The sequence below is a fragment of the Perna viridis genome, chromosome 10 (genome assembly GCF_037379345.1).
Source record: "Perna viridis isolate PV_CMFRI_1.1 ecotype Kerala chromosome 10, ASM3737934v1, whole genome shotgun sequence".
NCBI lineage: Eukaryota > Metazoa > Mollusca > Bivalvia > Mytilida > Mytilidae > Perna > Perna viridis.
In genome coordinates, this window is record NC_142454.1 from 38,254,368 (window position 1) to 38,277,773 (window position 23,406).

A 23,406-nucleotide genomic window follows, 5' to 3' on the forward strand; every position below is an offset into this window, starting at 1 on the left:
AGTAGACGTTGTCATAGGTTCAGTAGATGTCGTTGATTCAGAATGACACTCTTTTGTCGTTTCGTTACATTGGCAAACTTTATATGCATCACGAATTTGGGGAAGAATATCATTGGACCCTAGAATAGCACAGTACAAAATAAAGAGTATGTCACACTCTCTTTCACCTTGCATTTAGGTAGTCAATTTGATTTAAAATTTAAACGTTTTTTTTTTATTCGCGACTTATCTTACCTATGTGAACTGAAATTTGTTATTACATTATGTTTAAGTAGGGATTTCTTCATCATACCATGAAATGTTATTTCAATTGACCTTCACAACTTACAATATACATCATAGGTACATAAAGTGCTATAGCAATTTCACCCTGCTTTACCTTGCCTTTGAAGAAGAGTGTATTCAACAGTTGTCGGGGGGGGGGGGTTTACCGCCTTACAAAGTTCGCACCTCTCGTCAGGAGATTTTGAGAAGCAAATGCAGTAAAGTACCGCAAAGTTGTAGGAGAAATGTGTGGTAAGCCGGTGGTAATATCTGTTGAATTATACAAATACAAGTGTAGTAAGTGCAATAAAGTAACAGTCGAAAAAAAAGGCGTTCGGTTAACACCGCTTTACATTTCATTTAAACTGATATTAAGGAAGATATACCATTTGTCTTTTTTCCTTGTCAGAATTAAGGTCTGGTAGTAGCGATCAATTAATACGCCGAACGTAGTTTTGTTAAAAACAGTTTACTTTTTACAAACAAGCCTGTTCACTTTTAAGTATGCATATAAAGGAAGTTATTGTTTACCAATATAATTTCCCCATAGAAAGCAGTGCAATGATAGCTTGCATTAAATTTTCATATTCCACTTTTAGCAAATAATGTCAGGATTTGTGACGCTTTCTGTGAAAAACATTCAAGTAAAAAGACCGAATTATATTGCCATACAAAAAAATCTTATTTAAAAAAAGTCTTATTGCATGAAAACTGGGAAATGTTATCCCTTGTAGATTGTATATTGCACTCGTTAACTCGTGCAATATAACATTTTACTCGATATTATATTCCCCAGTATGTATATATTTTATTCTATTACCACACTGTCCAGCGAGATAGGAAAGCTCCACGGCAAGATGCACGTGCTACTCGGGATAATATTTCCAGGTATTTGTGTAAAACCCTAAATCACTATTGTGTAATTTCTTGAAATACAATTTATTCTTGACTTCAATAAAAATATACATCTTATTACCCCACACTGTCGAGCGAGTGTGGACAGCTCCACGGCAAATGCATGTGCTACTTGGGGTTATATTTCCAAGGATGTATGTAATAACCCTATCATCATTGTATAATTTGTTGAAATTTTAGCGTAATACTTTTTTAATAAAAAAAAATGTATATATCTCATCTCCACAATCTCCAGCCAGAGTAGAAAGCTCCGCGGCAAAATGCACGTGCAAGTACAGGGGTACAGAATTATGAGAACAAAACTTTTCTACTAGAAAATGTTGTTTCTCGGGGAGATTGCTACATACCAAGACGTGATTCATTCCAATATATATTTTAAGAAATAAAAATATGTCATGAACGATGTTTCAAATCACATATTGTGTGTAAGTGGCTGTTGTCCTTCTCTTGACCAGCATGTCAATTAAAATACAGTTGACATTAATATATGGGGAGCATTTCAAAACTTTATCTCGGGTATGTTATTTTGGCATTCTCAGCAAATGATACAACGATACAAACAAACAAGAAAAAATCATCTAGTATTTGACACCACATTAATGTAACTTTCTCATATCAAGGTGATGATATATCTAAAAACTTGCCTAGTTCCATAGATTTGTGTCTAGTCAGAGGAGACCTTGCGGTGAAAATTAGTCTATTTTTGTTGAAGATCAATAATAAACCTAAAATGAATTTAGTCTTCATTCTTGAAAATTCTGATAACATCGCAGCACCTTTCTATTGTGACATCAACTTTTTGACGTAACTTAATCGACCAATCATGAAAAATTGAATAATTATTTGAAGATAGAAACAATTTATTTGGGAATCTATGTTAGCAAAATAAATTACATAATCAATTCGTTATCGTGACTACTATGTAACCAAAATGTAACAACTCGTACCGGAGACGCTTGACGTAACTTATGTTTGGGAACATTAATCGACCAATCATAAAAATTGAATAATTATTTGAAGATAGAAACAATATTTTGGGGAAATCTATGTTAGCGAAATAAATTACATAATCAATTCGTTATCGTGACTACTAAGTAACCAAAATGTAACAACTCGTGCCGAAGACGCTTGAAGAATTAATAACTTGAAACTCTAACTTTTACTAGTAAATTGATAGCAGTAGTTATTTTTCACATATCCTAGAAAAAAAAGCCATTTTCGTTTTTAAAGGAGGTAGAGCTACGGTAAGGGACACAACGCTTAAAAAACATTGGAACGTTTGTAATCGGCATTTTACATCAATCGTATGTGAGCATCTAATTAAATTGGATTCATTTTATTCTGCTTCAAATGAAAGCTTGAGAGTCTTTGGTGAAATTGAATCAAATACAAACGTATCACTGATTTCAAGAGTTATGTTCTTTGCCCTAGGTCTACCTCCTTAAAGGAAAATAACATAAAAAACAAGAAAACGTGATTGGCGGTCTCATTAGGGAAAGGATTAAAAGTAATTGCTTATATAGGGAAAACTAAATTGGACCTATCAATTTCATATAGAGGCAGACTAAACAAACACTTTGATAGTAATTTCTTGAGGTTATGAGGTATAAATGCTTGGATAATACAAAAATATCACTGTGTTTCTTTCTTCGCGTGTCACATCTTATATACATTCTTAGAAATAGAAGCACGTCAGTGGTTTGAAATAGGTTATTAATAAGTACTTACCAAAGCTGATATTAATCCTATGTTTAAAATTTTGCCTTCTGGTGTCTATTCCTCCAATGTGACAGTAACCAGTCTGTCAGCTTGGAAAATTGCAGCCCTTTGTTTCAACTCGGCGGGTTTTTTCTAGAAAACAGAGGATGCTAACCCTACCGGTGCACCTGGTCCATGCCCCCCGGTTTTTTTTTGTTTTTTTTTTTTTGTTTTTTGTTTTGTTTAGAGTCCGAGTTGCTCATTTACTTTTGTTACTTTGTATGTATGATTTTAGTTACTATATGTTCTTTGTTGTGTTTGTCTGTTTTCCATGTCTGGTCTTTGTCCCTGGATTACATTCTTTTGATTACCGCTAAAACCTTGGTTCCCTTGATTACTCTTTCAACTTTGGAAAACGAAATAACAGCGGAAATGTGAAAATAATTATTTAATAAAAACATATGATTTTCTGTATTACCAATGTATATTCTAAACTTCAGCTTTCGACTTTGAAAGATATAACCAAAACAGAAGTTTGCATTGATGATTTTGTTTACTTTTAAAAACACTTATTATGCCTACCTTGTAAAATATAGAAAATGTATAAATTTGACGATAATCTGGTTAATCTAATACACAATCTCATTACACCGTCCACTTGTATTAGTTGTTCATAGTATGTGGCACTTAAAAAAATCAACATTTATTATATTAGTAATGTTATGAAGTTGTGGTTAGGTTTGCAGGCCTATACTGAGGTAATTTCTATTCTTTTCGTTTATTTTTATGTTTTTTTTAATCTAGTCAGTCTAATGGATTGAATACGCAATAAGGAACATTTACACATAGTTATAATACTGTCTTTTTAACAATAGCATGATTCCCATGAAAGTGTTAATAACCAAAATATGATCACGACTGCCGAAGAACGCCTAGACGGGAGAAAGTGCGAAAGTTATAAATTTACAAGCAACAGTTGCGAAAAGTGGCCCAGAAGGAACGAGTTGTAATATTTACCGGATTCCCACATTTCTGAAAACGGGACCTCAAATTCCAAAAAGTTTGCAGTCATATAAAAATTGTGACGAAGCAATGGAGAGCAGTTGGTAACTCCGTTCAACTAAGCGTTCAGTAGTAGGTTTTTTATTATGTTTATTATTATTAACTCTTGTGAAGTTAAAACTGTACTTGAAACTCTTTACTGGTACAAATATAAAGAAAGAATCACTCAAAACCCATCCTACACGTTAGGGTTAACCAATATGAAGTAGCGTTTGCCAAATACTACAAAATTGAAGGACACTCTAACTCTTTTTCACATATACACCCTAGCGAAAATAAGTATTGATTGTACCCATTATGGATGTCAGATATGCCTTTGTGACATATTTCATGCAAGTGACAAACCAAGTATTCTGTTTACATTTTTACATTAAATTGTAGTTCAATCATACAGTTCTTGAATCAATTTGATTTATTTTCAGTTAAGCTAAATTTCTCGCTCAATTTACTGGATTATATATCATTTCACAGAACCTCAAAACCCATTAGAGTATGGCATACTTAAGTTAACATATCACTACAATAACTAGACCATTCAATAATCAGTGAAAAATTGGGTTTAATTTCATGCTTTTATCTTATTTAATTGCCTTATGACTAATTAGTTTAGAGGTTTAGTTCATGGCATGATGTACACTTATGTGTTTTGAGGTCCAAGAATGTTATGCTAAACACTAATGTGTTTAGAGGTTTAGCCAGGGTCATGTTATATACTAATAGGTTAAGAGGTTCAGTTAATGCCACGTCCAACACTAATGGGTTTGGAGGTTTAGGTAATGTCATGCAATACACTAATAGGTTTATAGGTTAAGTTAATGTCATGCCATACATTAATGGATTTAAAGATTTAGCCAGTGTCATGCTATACAATAAAATATTGTCAGGTTAAGTTAATTTCATGTTATACAATAATGAGTTAAAACGGTCAGCTAATGTCATGTCATACACTTATTGGTTTACATGTTTAGTTAATGTCATGCCATACACTAATGGGTTTAGAGGTTAAGTTAATGCCATGTTATACATTAATCGGTTTATAGGTTTGGTTAATATCGGGCCATACGCTTATGGGTTTAGAAGTTCAGTTAATGTCATGCCAAACACTGATGGGTTTGAGGTGCAGTTCTTGACATGCCAGAATGATAGGAATGTGCCTCAATTAGTTATTAGATTATGTTGAATTTCATGCACGATTGACTACAGTGTAGTATATATATATATAATAGGCTGGAAAATGTTTCATGCAAGTAAACGGACTACGAACGGCACCATATACCACTATGCTTGACAGGACCATTGTGGTATGACCAAAGGTGATTATGCCAGTCGGTGGTTGGCCTGAAGCTATCCAAGATGAACTCTGTAAATCCGCAGGGAGAATACATCCTACAGATTAAAAGTTTTCATAAACGATCCAGTAAGCTTTATTATAGTAAAAACGAATAAAGGACACAGATTCAGCCGAACTTTCTTTTGACAAAAAGGAAACCTTTAAATTATTTATAATACAAAAAAGCATGTTATAACAATGTTTCATTAAATATTTATTGAACACATGAATAACTTTTTATCAAATGATTTGTTAACTATTATAGACGCAAACATTCCGTTTTTATCTCTTTCATTACAATTATAAAATATAGATATACCTTAAAAAGTCATTCGAACTTTTTTACATCTACATAACTTAGTAATATAATATTAATAGTAATATAATTATGAATTATTTTATAGATATAATTTCTTGGTAATTTTTGTTTTCTATAAACTTTTGGTAAAAGTATAGGGGAACGAAGCAGCACTAAACCAAAATGAATTTGTAAAGAATTAGAAAATAAACGACGTCAATCAGAAATCATACACCTGTCAACCAATAGAGTAAAAAGGTATTTTTGATGTTTTTCTTTCCTCTGTCGGATTCCCAGGACTTTACTTTTTTATAAGCAACTTGGTGGGTGTTTCTAGAAAAGCAGAGGACGCTAACCCTACAGGTGCACCTGTTCCATGCTCCCAGGTTTTAATAGTCCGAGTTACTCATTTGCTTTTGTTACTTTGTATGTATTATTTTAGTTACTTGATGTTCTTGTTGTGTATTTTTTTTTCCATGTCTGGTCGCTGGATTACATTCTTTTGATTACCGCTAGAAATTTGGCTCCCTTTATTACCCTTTGACGAGCAAAAGATATATATATATATATATATATATATATATATAAACGTCTCAGAATGTGACGACTCTATTCACTGCACTGCTCCATCGGATCAAATTGATACAGGGAAGATATGTAAACATATAGAAAGGTCTGAAAAATTCCCAACGATGTTAGAACTGTCAAATTTGCAATATAAATGTTTGGTCGTTCCCTCCGCGGGACTCGAACTGCTGTGACATCTATGGCAACACCGCCTGCACAAAATCCAGCGCCCTAGACCACTCGGCCAGCTAGGCTATATAAAAATATAGCTTTTGCTGGCCGGGTCATTCCTCCTCTAAGGATTAATCTAGGGCTGTAACTTAGTACATGATGTATGGTAGTTCGGGACAGTCCGTTTAGATGTTATTATGTAGGATAGAGGATCAAATTAATGATGCATGTCACAACAAATCAATATTATACAAACGTCTCAGAATGTGACGACTCTATTCACTACACTGCTCCATCGGATCAAATTGATACAGGGAAGATATGTAAACGATAATTATATATATAGAAGGGTCTGAAAAATTCCCAACGATGTTAGAACTGTCAAATTTGCGAAGCAAATTTTTTTCGTTCCCTCCGCTGGACTCGAACTCGTACCGCTGTAACATCACGAGTCCCGCGGACGGAACGACAAAAATATATACGCCAGTTTTTTTGTACTGCAATGCACTATTTACAATTAGGCTTCTGGAACATGGTTATGTTGCTACAAGATTGAAGTCTATATAAGTTTTACAGTCGTCATCATTAACTGGTGGATCATTACGATGCATTCATCTGCACCATGAGAACAGATTTTATCTATGTGTCAAATTGAAGTTTTCATTTTTTCTTTCGTCGACCCTTGACTTTTTTATGAGCATCCCCGCGGATATTTTTTTTAAAGCAGCGGACGCTTACCTTACCGGTGTACCTGTTTCATGTTCCGTGTTTTAAAAGAAGTACAAGTTTCTCCTTTACTTTTAGTACTTTGTATTTATCAGTTTGGTTAAGTTATGTCCTTTGGTGTGCACGTCTTTTATACATGTTAGTATTTGCAAATGGATTAAATTCTTTTGATTTTCTATAGAATCCTGGTTACCTTGATTACTGTCTTATACTAAACCTCCGCTGCCTTGCGGCTACACCCCTCGAAAGGAAAAGGCTTCAGGAGACAACCTCATGGAAAATCCAGAACTATGAATCTGTAACTTCCTACCTGTACTACCAGGATCAGAACTTCTGTTCAGAAGCTACGGGTGAGGTAACCCCGACAGACCACAACACCGAGCAGGAACAGCCAAAATGACACTTAAAACCATGAACAAACGATTTGGTGCTCGCCCTGTCAGGTCCCACCAAGGCAGGTACAGTGCCGGGCTCTCAAAGGAGCCCAACCAATGCTACTTGAGGTATCTTAGTTTTGTCTTATAGAGTCAGGGGACAAGGACAAACAAGGAGAGCTACTGACCATATAAAGATCAAACCGAAAAGAAAAGAGCAACCACATAGTAATATCGTGCAGTGGAATGCTGAAGGGGTATCAAACAAGTGAGAAGGACTTCAACGCTTCTTATTGAAAACAATGTGAACATCTGTTGTATTGAAGAAACACATCTGCAAAAGGATACCAAGTCTTCAGGAGTGATAGGAAGGAAAGAAAGAAAGGTGGTGTAATGACTCTTGGAAGAAACAATAGTAATGCCTTAGAGACAACAAAGTTTATGAAGGAAGCAGAATACATTGAAACAAAAGAAACTAATGGGAAAAGCTCGTGTAACATAGCACACGTCTACTGTCCCAAAGATAAGAAACTGTCATTAGACACCATACAAATACCAGACGGTTCATTCCTCATAGTAGGTGATTTCAACAGCCAATCACAAATTTGGGAATATAATACCATGGACAAAAGAAGGGAGACAATAGAAAACCTGCAGGATGAAAACCACCTTATCCTTGCAAACGACGCCACTGACGCGCCTACTTTTTATTCTCGTCGATGACATACAACCATCACATCAGATCTAGCTTTCTGTACTGACGATATAAACCAACACATCAGTATAAAAGGTATGTGACCATCTAGGAGGCAGTGATCATTGACATGTCATGACATCCACTGCAGAAATAACAGCATCTGAGTAGGCTCAGCTACCAAGATGGAATTACAAGAAGGCAAATAGGACTATGTTTCAAGCTAAACCAGATGAACTTACAAGGGACATAGAAATAGAAGAAAAGAATATTAACAATGTGGTGAAAGCATTCAACTGTTGTATTAAAGACAGCAAAGGAAAGTATACCAAGAGGTGTAAGAAAGGACACAAGCTGGTCCAGTGAGATACAGGCATCACACAGGGTATTCACAAGGGCAAGGGATGATGCAACAAAGATTAAATGTCAAAGAAAAGGGTGGGGAGAGAAAACATCATCTATGGATATGGAAAAGGATTAAAAACAAAATTTGAAACTTGACAAAAGCACTGGATGGTTAGGGAAGCAAAGGTGAAAAGATCACGCTAGAAGTTGAAGGAGAAACAACCACAGGGAAAGTGGCAGCAAATGAATTTGCTAAAGTCTATGAGAAAGAAAGCAACACTGACATACCACCATCACGGAAAAAAGAAGTAAAAACTGAATTGAAAGATCAAAGGTGCCAACACATTAACTTATGCAGAGAAATATCATCATGTTTCACATGAAGGCAGTCATCAGAAAAATTAAAATGAGAAAAGCACCAGGTCCAGATAACATCACTAATGAAAACACCTTGGCACTTTAGCATTATCAACTGTGCTAGAGATTCTCAACCTGAGCTGGAGACAAGGTCACGTCCCTCAATGTTGGAAAGAAGCCATAATGATGCCAATACTGAAGAGGGGATATAACAAGTCGAAAGCCTCAAGTTACCGCCCAATTAGCCTAACAAGCAGGTGCTGTAATTAATGGAGCGTATAATCAACGAGCGCCTACAGACATACCCTGAATCGGAGAACATTCTTGGTCATGTCAGAAGATCAGACAAAACATCTATCTCAAGTAGTCGAGGATGTTTTTCAATAAAAACAAATAACGCTAGTTGTCTTTGTAGATCTTCATAGAGCATTTGACAAAGTTTGAAGAGATGACCTTCTTGTGAAACTTCTTAGATTTGGAGTAAGTGGAAGAATTTACAAATGGACCAATTCATATCTGTACAAAAGAAGGGCAAGAGTACTCGCAGATGGGAAGCATGGCCGAAAAATACTTCTAAAACAAGGTGTAACACAGGGAGAAGTTTAAAGTAAAATTTGAGGGATTTTTAATCATTTGTTCTAAGCTGCATGTGGTACAAATATGATTCATTCTCGAATTGGGGTTTTCATGGTTTTCATTAAAATCATCAGTTAATAAGACATAATCACAAGAGACATCATTGACGGTTGATTCCACAGAATGTTTTATTTTACTCCATACCTCGTTACTACTATGAGGCGGAACGTACAAAGTTCCATATAAAACGTTTTTGTCACGGATTTTTAACTGAACCAATATAACCTCAAGGTCTAAACCAGGGCGCCTAACGGCGTTAATGTCGTCCTTGACATACACTATAGGTTCTGTAGAATCATCTCTGTCAGACTGTTTAACCATGTTTCTGTAAAAGACAATATGTCAAACTCACTATATTCTGCTAATATCATGTCTAATTTGGGTAATAAACTTCATTCAAATGTAGAAACGACACTGAGTTAGATAATAATTCATAAATGTGTGAAAACTCTGAAGCATCGCTATCAGATATGGAAATACTATCCCCAGATTCGCTTTCATGACCAAAAGGGCCTGGATTGAATTCCAACCCAGACATAAGAAGCGACATCTCTATTACCAATAACAGTAGAACTGTTAATACATATCACATCTAATAATAACAGGTCCTGTGCTCTATTGTGTTTAGTGGATATATTAAAGAAACCCACTCTGATTCTATATTGCTCAATACCCATAATTATGTCACACTTGTCAGTACAGGTGAACGGAATGAGAGTGGGATAAACATAAAGCTGATGGATACATTCAAATACAAAGATCATAAATGGGTGCAATTTTGATAATTTCTATAATACAATGCATTTCATCAAAAATATGTAAGTAGGAAATGTGTCAAGTAAGTGGGAAAGAATAAAAAAAACAAATATTTACAATGGTTTTTCCTGCGTTTAGACGCATTGTTTAGGTTGAATGTGAAAAAAAGTTGATCGTGTTAAAAATTGATCCACAATTATATTTATTTGTTTGCAAGATTTAACCTACACAGGTACACTTGAGATAAGTTCAATTAGTACGAAGTAACCGTAAAAGCATGTGGGATAAAATCATTATAATAACGATCGTGAAGACTAGACTAACGTTATGAAATAACGAATAAGATCTTGTCAAAATAATTTGTAGATCAATCGGTGTCTCTTGACCGAAGAAATAAACTATGAAAACAAGCTGTAATTTAGGTTTTTAATCATATTGTATTAAATTGTTGTAATGTTGATTTTGATACTGCTAGATTGTATACTACGTTAAAGTCGTAGTTACACATTCAAGGGAAATAAAAAAAAATGTTGAAAATTATTTCCATTTTTAGTTCATCTTGCAGTATCATGTTAAATGCAATTTTCAATTCCAAACAGTACAGAAAATACATATATATGGGTTAGCTATCAAAAGTTTATCGTAATGTCTTTGCACAATAAATATGTAGCGATTTCGCATTTTATGTAAATGTGATATGTTTAAGACATTGCTTATTTATTCAGGTACAATTTGAACTTTCTTAAAAAATTTTTTTCAACGTAACACGAGTTATCATCATAGATATTTGAAGTTGATGAACAATATGCCAGAATTGGGGTATTTTTGCTCTATACAAAAATAAAAACAAAAGCCAAATCAAAATTTGATAGTGATTTTTACATACCCCCACCCCCACACACAAATACACCTCACCATAGTACTAAGGCAAGGAACACATGAATATAGCACTTACTCAAAAAGGAGCCAGAATTTTCATTATTATTATTAGGCAATTATAATTATTAGCATAATTCTTGTTTTGTTCCCCATTTTGCATAATACTTGCAAAAACTTACATTTACGTTTGGTATGTGTGCAAATCCCATCCCACAGAAGACAACTTTTGGTTTTTACCTCATCCACGAGAAGATAACTTTTGTTGTTTTCGATGGACTTGTTCCATTGAAGCCATTAACTTAGATATTATAACCTAATGATTTTAGTATATGTTAATTTGTTTGTTCCAGTTGATGAAAATGAAATATTATTCAAATGTATAAAAGATATTCAAAATGTCATAGTATGCATTTTGCCATGGTAATCATATTAAAGGAAGTATTGTCTTCAAATGATTCAATAACGTTGTGATTTTCTAACTACTCCTCCGTTATATATCGATAGATGTCAGTGTTTAATTGTGTACTAGATTCATTCGCTTAAAGTTTTGATATAGTAGCAAAGTATTCCTTTGTAGCTACTGAAAACTGCTGTCACTTTTTACAGTTTAATCTTAAAGTAAACCTGTCTCGTTTTGATAGCATGTGATACACATCCGTTTTGTTGCTGAACCTGTCTTCAATTATTTCAACTAATAGACTGTAAAATGATGTCTACGAAAACTCCGTGTATATATTATGTATAACTTATTTCATATAAATCAAAGGGAAGGAAATCTTGTAGTTCATTAATGTGAAGTTTTATTGAATCGCTCGTTGCATCCTACCCAGTCATGTTTATTATGTTTAATTGGCAATTAAATGCTCATTGTGTACAAATAAAACTTTGGTATTCTTGAATCTTACTAAATGTTTTAGAGAATATCAAATAGCTAAAATGCAATGAAGGATGGTATGTGTGTGATATACTTATGTCTTTGTATGCACATGTAGAAATTAAGAAGTCATGAAATAGGAGAAAACTAGAATATTTCAACCTGGACGATTACACTACATGTAAGAATACATGTAATCAATATAAGTTTAAAAACATACAATTTAGTGCAATGAAAGCATAATTAATTGTATGAAAAATCAACTGGCCAGAGACATTGAAGTGTATTTCTACCATTTCGTTTCATCAAACCTTGCAATTTTAATACATAGGATAGGTTATCTACTTTAATTATGTTGCATTTCTTGTCATTTGAAACAACTGCATTTATATCCATGATATTGAGTAAACATTCATCTTGCAAAAATCGGAGCATTGGTATCTAGATCAGTTTAACGGTCTATAAACGACATCAAACAAATATGAAATTTTGCAATTAACAGCGAATTTTAAGGTATTAACGGGTTCGATATTTTGCAAGCTGTTAATGCCACAGAAACGTGAAACCATGCATTTGCATTTAATTTACTGTCGATTTCAAGGACTTTTTTGTTTGTTTTTTTTTTATTAATTTATATATTCATGATAATGTGTATTGTGTCCTACAGTTGTCCTATAGTAACTGTTTTCCAATCAAACAATGTTCTATTTTCACTATATTTTACTGTTTATCTTTTATTTATATAAAGATATTATGTAGATTCATTTCACAAACAAGTTATTCCATGTCAATTTCTCTTGTTTTATTTGTTAGGATACGAATAACTCAGCTTTATAAATTCATGTTGAGATAGTTGAAAATGGGTTCCCATTTGTTTTTTTTTTCTTTTTGCAGTGTCATGTTTAATGCATTTGTTAATTCACAGTAACTAGAATGCATCTATAGATATGTGTAACAAAAGTAACTAACAAAAGTTAAAAGCAATGTCACTGCACAAGATTTGTTTATGTGCTATTACTTTTATTTTTTTTTTATTTTGCCAAATTTGAAGGGGAAAATGGACACTATCAACATTTTCGGGAAAAATGACAAGTTTTACTATTTTTCTACGCCACATTTCATGAATCCTCTTAATCATATAATTAAACAGGTTAAAACAGTAACTGTCGATGAATTGAAAAGAACAAAACAAAAAACAAAACAAAAAAAAAAAACACAAACAAACAAACAAACAAAAAATAACAAAAACAAAATTAGACATCAAAGGTAATATTATGCTACATTTTTAGGTTAAATAAAGAGTCGACATGAAAATGTGTGTTGTTATAATCATGCATTTTCTTTATGGCCTTGATCATTTTTTACAACAAAATATATGTTTTCACTTGTTTTTGTGTGTTTTCCCTGTGTTTGTTTGTTTTGTTTTTGAAGATATATTGTATACCCATTTCCACCATAGATGTCATTTTTCTTCGATAAGAAGATAGCGATTTGATTTCCAAACTAATGTTGTATTGAATAGATATTCATACAAAGGATATAATGCACTCATCCCGTTAGGTTACATACCAATTTAACCAATGATGTTTTAGAACATACTTCAAAAAAGTCCTAAACTAGTATTAATGCACTTGTGTTATGTTGCTGTGCAAACAGTGCATATCGGATCTACAAAAGTGTGATTGTGTTTTGCAAAGAATTATATTTTCTTCATTTCTACATAGAATTATCACTGTAATTTACTGAATTAAATATTTTTTCAAGAGTTCTGCATGAAGACCCTTTTTTATGAAATGGAGGGAAATTCCCACTCTATTGTCCACTCATTGTCTTCTAGGAGCCATTGTCAAACTGCGAGGTAGTAAACCCCACATAATATTGTCAGGGCTATTAGTGTAAACATGCAGTTTTTCAGGATAAACTTAAGGTGAAAGATCCGTAACACATTACCTTAGTATTAATTAAAGAATAATGAGTAAAGTTTTGATATAATTATTTTTTTAAGAATTGTTCATGCATTGATCACTTTATTTCAACACAAGTCTTACAATATCTTTATCTTTTTTTCAGCCTTTATAGGTAAGTTTTGATATTATAATATTATTTTATTGTCAAGCATACTTTCATCAATGATTTTAATGGGTTAGTTTTACCAAAGAAATATATATTAAGCAATTGCATGTCAAGAAGAAAATTGATATTTTAAAAATACGTTCATACCAACCATTCCACATTTATTTACTTATTCTGCTTCTGATTTAAATAAAAGTAAACTATATAAGGCACATTTCATATGTATAATTTAATGGAAAATGAATCATAAAAAACAACAATACATTATTCATTTTACAACGGAGGTAGGTTGTAATTACTTTTTTTTTCGTTATGTTTCGGATGTTCTTTACAGACACATTTATTTATTTAAGTAAGTCCTTCCTAATAATAATTATTATGTTCATTAACGAATATATAACAATGATTATTCATCAAACCTGTGTATACATTTTCTTTGGTTTACTAGTAATCCATATATCTAGTTAACAATATCTTTCCAAATTTTGTTTCTTAATACTTGTCAATTGTCCATACATCATCGACTTTGTCTAAAAACATTTCACAGTATTTTGAAGATGTTAACAATATTATTTAACAACGTATTTAAACAATTCTTATCATGATTAAAATTTCATAAAAACTTAAAGCGATTGACCATCAAGTAATGTATGTTACTTATAATTGAAAAAATATATACTTCTAAGCAGACTCCTATGATCCCCCCCCCAAAAAAAAACAAAAAACAAAAAACAAAAAAACAAATATATACAGTATATCAGATCATTCATCGATCTATCAACTCGATCCGTATAACTGGCAACTAGCCTCCTATTTCATCACATGACGGCTGAACAGTGACTACATTTTATTTTTACGGGTTCTTTCATTTCGGTTTTTCATTTTTACTCATACTTGGTAAATGGCTTAGAAATCAAATTATTTTTTTTTAGAATAGAATATGAATGTAGATAAACTATTTTCAATAAAAAATAATACTTATATTGTATTATTTTGGAATTTTCCAAACGAAAATCATGAAATGTACATGAACCGACCATCCGTTAGTTTACGTGACAGAAATATGATCAGATCGTTCATCGGTCATCGGTTATTGGAACGTTAGCGATTATTCAATCGGCAGACATCGATAAATATTTGCGCAGATCGTATTAAGAACAGTATTGTTCATGATAACATATTTCACCTGCTCATTCCGAGAGGAAAAAGAGTTATAATGTACACACTTCAATACAAAAATCTGTTTTTCTTTGATGTCTAACTGAACCCCAAAAACATCGCACATAATGTAACTGTATTATCAAATGAAATGAACAATTATTATATTCTTACTTCATCAGTTTATAAACCTGGGTTGTAATTAAGGTCATACTGTTTTAGTGAAGTCTTTGTAACTATACAAAACAAACAACCATTATTTAACCTTGTTTTATGCAATTAATATGATCGAAAACATCGATGTGTTTTAGGTGCTGATGAAAGTTATACTAAATGAACAAATGTTAAAAAAGGGATGGGTGTTTTACTGGTTTTGCGAAATTGACAAAATTATTTTAAGAGTACACTCAACGAGGACACCCCTTTTAATAATACACTGAACAACAGTAATACGAGCATGTGTTTGACTTTTTATGACGTGCTTGACTTTAAGACTAATATATCAACCGTAAACGCATGCCCGTTTCTGATAACTTAATACAAATCAATAGAAGTATCATGCAATTAGTTAAATATACACCATAATTGTTTTTGTAGAATTATATGCCCATGTGTGTAGCGTTGTTTTAGACTTCAATGAACAGAATATTTTTATCGCCGGTAAACCGCTTGGTCAAAGATTTGTGACCATAAATTAGTTTACACAATTCTTTGGTACATCGAATGATTTGATGCTGAGCTTTTGTTCCACTTAGTGATACTTGATAAAAATGATATTTCACATCCAAGTTACGGTAATGTCATAAATAAATCGTGAATATTTAAACAGAAATCTTTTAGTTTTGATAAATAATACAACCATAAGAATTATCTTCGCCGTATCATTACTAGATATTTGGATTTAAACGAGTTTGTGTGCGCTCAAATCTCCTTTATCTTCGGTAATTGGTGCATACATAAAACAATAGAAGTAACTGTAAAAATCTGTTGAATTCGGAATTATCCCTTGAGATCGATACACAAAACAAACTATTAACACATAGAGCAAAAGACAACAACTTGAATGTATTTCGAAAGTGTACTCGATGTTTCTTTACGCTAGTTGAAAATCGAAAAGCAACTGATTAGCACACCCGGTTTTCTCAGATTGATTCAATTTGACAGGCAGCACATCCCGTAAATTGTGATGTCAGTTTGTGTTATGTAATAGAAATAACTCTATATTAAAATTGTCATACAAAATTCAAAACAGATTTTTTTTTTAAGTTTATAAATTTGTTTTAGTGTAATATACATACATTGTTTGTTAATGCAAAAAAGATTGGAAATGAAAGTTATAATAAGAATGTCTTAAATTTATAAAAATAATATTTATTTTGATGAATATTAGATAAGACAAATAACTGAAATTGTACAACAATTTAACACTTGTTTTCAAATTTGGCATACATATAGTAGTATTCATTGTATATTAATTATTTCTGCTACAAATCAAGCATTGTTATTCTGTCATTTTACTTAATGATTTAGAGAATATATATAAAGCTATTTCATAACAACAATTGTTGTCAAAGCTAAAACGATATTATAGTTTCAACATTCTCTCCTGAATATTTTAAAAGCTAACAGGTTTTCTTTCAGTCACTTATATTATTTAAAACAGTTGCTTGATTGCGTTCAACCACAAAAAAAAGACATATCTATAAATAATGATTTTGCTGTTATTTAGGGAATGTAGTAAAACACTGCATACAAACCTGTCATCATACTTTTGTTTTTTGTCGTGTTGTACCTGTCTAGATAACTTGGATACATCAAAGATTAAATAACATGCCCATGTTCAACAAATGTGAATTTATTTTTCACTAACACCAACTGAACACCTTGGGATAATTCAATGTTAACAAAATGATGGAAACTATTTTCATTTCAGATATGGCAGACACCTGTAAGTATTCTTTGTTTTAACTTATTGATTCAACTGTTGACTTAACTGTTTCAACATATCTGTTTAAGTTCGCTTAATTACAATATATTTCTCAGGTGTAGTACATTATCATCGAGCAATACAAAGTTTCGTATATAACTTACTGCAATATATACATCATTAAAATGCAACATGTTTGTATCAATTTGTATGATTTGTTAATGCTTGAATAATCTACCGAGGCAAACTGGTGGGAATGTACCTACAACTAAATATTTCTAAAATGTATTGTATTGGTTTTAAGAAAAGTTGATATGATAAACCGAAAAACTTTGATACATAATTGAAAATCTACAGCACAACATTTGTTTTCAAATATTTGTAATTTAAAAGAATATGCATTTTTAATTTTCATTGCAATTTATACATATATTATCAAAAAGGATCTTGATTTATATTATTTATTCAGAGTGCATAGTATTTTGAATACAGGCCAAAAAGACAACAGACCAACAAAAGGATTTTTTTTTTCAATAACATAAACAAGTTTAATACAACGAATAAGTGTCTTCATTTATACAAAAACATGTAAAGTAAGGCAAAATGATTTCGTATATTTAAATTACTTCCCAAAGACTGATAGAATACTTACTCAACTAACTCGGTAACCTTTGGACAAATAAGAACGAACGAATCTGATTATCATAAATTACTATATGTAGTTGATTTCGAATGTATTCTTTACACAATGTTGTACATGTTTTGGAATACGACCGGGACATGCTATTTACACTAGCTCATCTTAGTTGGTATACATCCAATAAAATACTTATATCCACTGTTCTAGGTATTGTAAAAAATGCGAGTAAGTATATCTTCAGTACTAATATATTGCTTAGATATGTTTACAATGGAATGATTATGTAAAAGCAATACTTATTGAATAAGTACTTCATATGCTGTTTTGTTACGGACAGTATAGCTTTAATTAAGTAAGTGCAGTAAATACTCAAAACAGATATAAACATTTTAAATATTTAGCTTCAAAGTAAATATTGCTTCAGAGACACTATCACAGATATACATACTTCAAAAAGATTCTTTGAGATATCCATGAATGAAGATACATTATACACTTGAAATGCATATATAGTGACTGCTTATTCGGAGTATAATACGAAACAGTCGAAATATGTTTTTCATATTCATGTTGTGAGCTTTGAAGGTGCATAAAAAGTTTCTCATTTCTTATGTATTTTCAATCTCCTATTTACATGGTTGTTGTTTTTGTTTTTGTTTGTTTGTTTTGTTTTTGTTTTTTTTTCTTGCTCTTTTGATTTCTGCTAAGATTTGTGTTTGACAATATTTTAGGAACAACGCATGGCATGATTTATCCTAGAGGAAACAATGCAGTAGATCATTAACCATTGATATGTTTGATTGTTCACAACAGAGATGACTATTTATAGAAGACAGTAGAAGATTATTCTAACATTGTGTATATTTGTGTGATTATAGTGTTATGTATAGTTTGGAACTAATCGGCCATGTTATGAACAACGCATGGCATGATTTATCCTAGAGGAAACAATGCAGTAGATCAATAACCATTGATTATAGTGTTATGTAGAGTTAGGAACTAATCAGCAATGTTATGTTATATTGGAAATATATAATTGAACTTGTATGATTTAAGGTAAAACATGTCCGCGTTAGTTGTTTTATTAAATCTAGTTCTATTTTCATCATAATTAACACCAATCTGTTACGTTAATTTGGATAATTCTCGGATTTATAATGAGACACACTATTCACTTGATTTACTTCAAAATTGTATCTTTCTTTTTTTTTTTTTTTTTTTTTTTTTTTTTTTGACAAAAACAAGTTCTTATTCAACACACATTTACTCGGTAATAAGGTGTTTTCATTTAATTGAAATGAAATACTGTTTAACAGTTAATAAACCTCAGTGACGCGACTGTGTGTTTCAACAATACACCGTCTATTATCTTACGATTATTTTTTCACCAGCATCAATAGTTAAAACATCATACTTCAAAGATAACAATGTCAAAGAAACAAACTAACCGACATATATCAGTAAAAGAACATATTTTCAAAAGCAAAAAGCTTATTATACCAGTTGGTTAGTTTTGTCGATACGAAAGAGGAAGGATGAGAAGCAGGCATTTGTACAAACTGAATACAGTATACATAAAATACGAACTAATAAATGACTAAACGAACATACTGGCTAATTAAACGTTGTCTTATAGACAGAAAATTATGCAACGTGTAAGGCAGTCTTTCCGTATTCTTTTTTCTTAAATATGGAATTTCAGTTACTTATTTTACTCTCATAAAATAAAATAAATACATAACTTACATTTACTGACACTAAATTAAAAAAAAAAACCACGACAAACAAATAAACACCTTAAACTGTAAAAACAGTAGGGACGATTCACATACAAAACGCAGACAACATAACTAACTATAATTAAATGAAAACAGAAGACACCTAAGCCTGATCACAAACATTTATCTACTATAAATATGAACCCTCCAACAAAAAATTCGAAATTGATGTAATTTGTACTAGATAATGCATTAATGGTTCATACTGTATGCCAGAGCTTGCCGAAACTACGCTGACTTTTTTTATTTATCGCGCTAGAATTCTACCAAATAGGCTTCTGAAACAAGATTTTGTTGCTACAAGATTGAAGTCATCACTACAGTTTTATGGTCGTCATCATGAACTCGTGGATCGTTATGGTGTATCCATCAGCACCATGAAAACTGATTTATTCAACGGGTCATAGTTTTCCGTTCCTCGTTTGTCTACCCCGGACTTGACTTTTTTATGAGCAACTCGGCGGGAGTTTCTACGCGTGCGTGGTAAGGAGAAATGTCATAAATTGTCATATTTTCATCACCGAAAAGAAGCTACTTCATTTATCATATGTTTTCCTTGGTGGTATATTTCCTTGGTGGTATATTTGTTTAAACATCCATTTAAGAAGAAATGGAAAGTTATTGGGAAAAAAATACAACTTGATCAACTTATATGCCATGTGTGTGTGTCAAATATCTTAACGTCTTGTAAATGCAAATAACAAAGACTTTTTATTATAATTCGTATGTGATATAGAATTTGTTTACAATTTAGGTTTAAACGTAATGTTTTTGCTTCAAAACCTGTATTATGTATTTTTATTAAATGATCAAAATATGTTCCAAGATATTCAAAGTATTAAATATACAACGGGACATCGTTGGGAATTTTTCAGACCTTTCTATATGTTTACGTTACCTTCCCTGTATCAATTTGATCCGATGGACCAGTGTAGCAAATAGAGTCGTCACATTCTGAGACGTTGTATAATATTGATTTGTTGTGACATGCATCATTAACTTGATCCTCTATCCTACATAATAAAACCTAGATGAATTGTCCCGTACTACCATACATCGTGTACTAAGTTACAGTCCTAGATTAATCCTACGAGGAGGAATGACCCGACCAGCGAAAGCTATATTTTTATATAGCCTAGCTGGCCGAGTGGTATAGGGCGATGGATTCAGTGCAGGCGGTGTTCCATAGATGTCACCGCGGTACGAGTTCGAGTCCCGCGGAGAGATGTACCAAAAAATTGCATCGCAAATTTGACAGTTCTAACATCGTCGTGAATTTTTCAGACCCTTCTGTAAGTTTACGTTATCTACCCAGTATCAATTTGATCCGATGGAGCAGTGAAGTGAATAGAGTCGTCACATTCTGAGACGTTGTATATATATATTCTTTTCTCTTTTTTCAATATTGCAAGATAAAGAGTTCGATGAGCCCAAAATTGCGTTTTGAAATATGAAAGATTGTCAGTTTAGTGTTCCTTATATAAAGTTATAAGAAAATATACTATTTTTTTTTTAAATCCTGAAAAATCCCTACATATTCCATATGGTATGTAGTAAAATATTGATTTTGATATGATTCGATTATCTCAAAATCAAGTTCACTATCTATGTTTTTGCATTAAAATCCAAAAGTATGTACATTCAGCGTGATCTTCGAATAATGTATTTACTAAATATTAGGTCTATAAACACTGTCTATAAACTTAATTCAATCTTGTTTCTATTTGTAATTCTGTAACTGCATTCATTTATTACTATTGAAATAATTCTAAAGATATAAAACATTAATGACACTTTGTAAATGTTTGATGAACAATGGTTAACTTAAAGAGATAAGACAAAAAATGTTCTTTTTCATAGTTACAGTGTGTTTTATTTTAAAATGATTTAAGACATCCTTATGCCTTCTCCATCTTAGTTAAAAGTAATTCACACACAAAAACTCAATCCCATCTTTAGGCCGTGCTTCCCATGTGGCAATAAAATGATAATAATAATGTTTAAGAATCAGAGAAAATGATACTCCTGAAATCAGTTTAATTTGCTTTTACTTGAGGCTGTAATTTAAGATCTAATTTCGTACGTGTATTTCAACGTTAAAGTTTTATCTGAAATGTTACACATAATAACCCTCCTTCGTATACAGTATAGGTAATATCATGTATGATCATATATCAAAGTCTAGATTAAACCCACAATATATCTTATTCAAGTTCAATTAATTGAAACATATTGGAGGAGTTTCAGTTATTTACATGTAGGTGTATTTTATTTTCACAGTTTTTGTAACAATGCTGATACTACAGAAAGAGATAGGAAATATTTCAGCAAGTGATGACGTATATGATTTTATTTAACATAAACAGAGAACCACACATTACAATAGACAGACATAACTTCAAACTCCCTTGAAAATAAATTAATTATGAAATGTAGTCAAACCAATTTTAAACATTACTAGAACTATTAAAGATATAGCATCGATATAATTTAATGGCAAAACCATACGTCGGTTATCAGACTATAAATTTTTTTTTTCGTTTTAAAAAAACCGGGAAAACGTCATGAATATTTATATATGAACATATTCTAAATAATACCTTGTCGAAAAGAAGCCATCGCGACGATTACTGAGATTGACCCTGCCATAACAAATTGGCCATGGTCGATCATTCAAAAGTGTAGTTATCTGTTGCAGATTGCTACAAATACGAATGGGTAAATGTGGATATCCAACAGAACAATTTGTATAAATGTCTGAATGAAAATGGTTTCATTGCAATGAATATATTTGAAGTTTTGATTGATATAATATATAGTTCAGTAATAAAACATGTGTCGGTTTCTGGTCACTAGTATTCACTTAAGCAAGAATCATGGACATACACTAACACCTAGCATACTAACACACACACACACATATATTTATATATATATATATATATAAAGAACGGATATTGTTAACCATAAAATAAATTCAATAAATCAACATACCTATCAGTAATACATTCAAAGCCTGACAACATATAGCATAATTCACTGTAAACAATGAAGGAGAACAATTCTTCAATCCCAAACTAAAAGTAGTATAACGGCCATTAGACGCATCCATGACCAGCATTTCGTGACATTGGACGGAAGCATGACATTTGCGGTAGTGTTAAAGTAGTTTTTAAAGGCCTTGAAAATCCCCCAAACAAACATACCATGAAAATCATTCAATAATACATTTGTATATATTTATATGTGTATACGTATTGCAGTAAATGGCATTCTTACATGTATACAGGTAACTGATGTAAATCAATACATTATCTGCACGAGGAAGCGCATCAAATGAAATATTTAAAATGTGAAAACTGTAAACAACGGTAGGTTTGTTTATGCCAATATTTTTTTTAAATGGTATCTTTATTGAATGTATTATCATTTGTTTTATTCCTCTGTAACGTAATTTATGAATCAACTGTCAAAAACTTAAAATTAAAACAAAAACAAACAAACAAACAAAAAAACAAACTTTTTTTTTTAATTTGACTACAGGCTATTTGTCAACCAACAACAGATACAACTGTGCCGTTCTCTTTTGATCTTCAAATCATTACACGGGATGAATATGTCTTTTACAGTAAAAATGTAGAAGAGTTTACTAGATTTACCCTAAAGTTGTCGTCAAACGTCGGTATAGAAATCTAACAAAACCGATTTCATATTAAAACCTTAGTTTGCAATAAAGATCTATACATGTAAGTATACATTACAGAGTGATGTTTAGTACTATGTATACAGTAGATATATCATGTTTCAAAATGAATTTAAATGGGTTATACATACACTGTTATTTTTAACCTTTATCAATTTATTATTGATTGTCGGATATGTGC

At 31.9% G+C, this 23,406-nt stretch overlaps 2 protein-coding genes and 1 long non-coding RNA gene across 4 annotated transcripts in view; all 3 read left to right on the forward strand.

Moving 5' to 3' along the window:
• LOC148605670 (transcription intermediary factor 1-beta-like) overlaps positions 1-23,406 on the forward strand; it is a 577,346-nt gene that overhangs the window by 332,015 nt on the left and 221,925 nt on the right. The gene's annotated exons all lie outside the window — the stretch shown is intronic.
• On the forward strand, positions 16,891-18,997 carry LOC148605674 (uncharacterized). The gene is made up of 3 exons (XR_015916176.1): positions 16,891-17,125; positions 17,952-17,969; positions 18,476-18,997. It is a non-coding gene; the product is annotated as an uncharacterized LOC148605674 (long non-coding RNA).
• The window catches only part of LOC148605675 (transcription intermediary factor 1-beta-like), a 229,238-nt gene continuing 228,680 nt past the window's right edge, over positions 22,849-23,406 (forward strand). Inside the window, exon 1 of one of the 2 annotated variants that reach the window (XM_088548559.1) lies at positions 22,849-22,893. The gene's annotated coding sequence lies outside the window, so the exon portion shown is untranslated. The remainder of the gene's footprint in view (positions 22,894-23,406) is intronic. The other variant, XM_088548558.1, reaches the window with a different exon arrangement.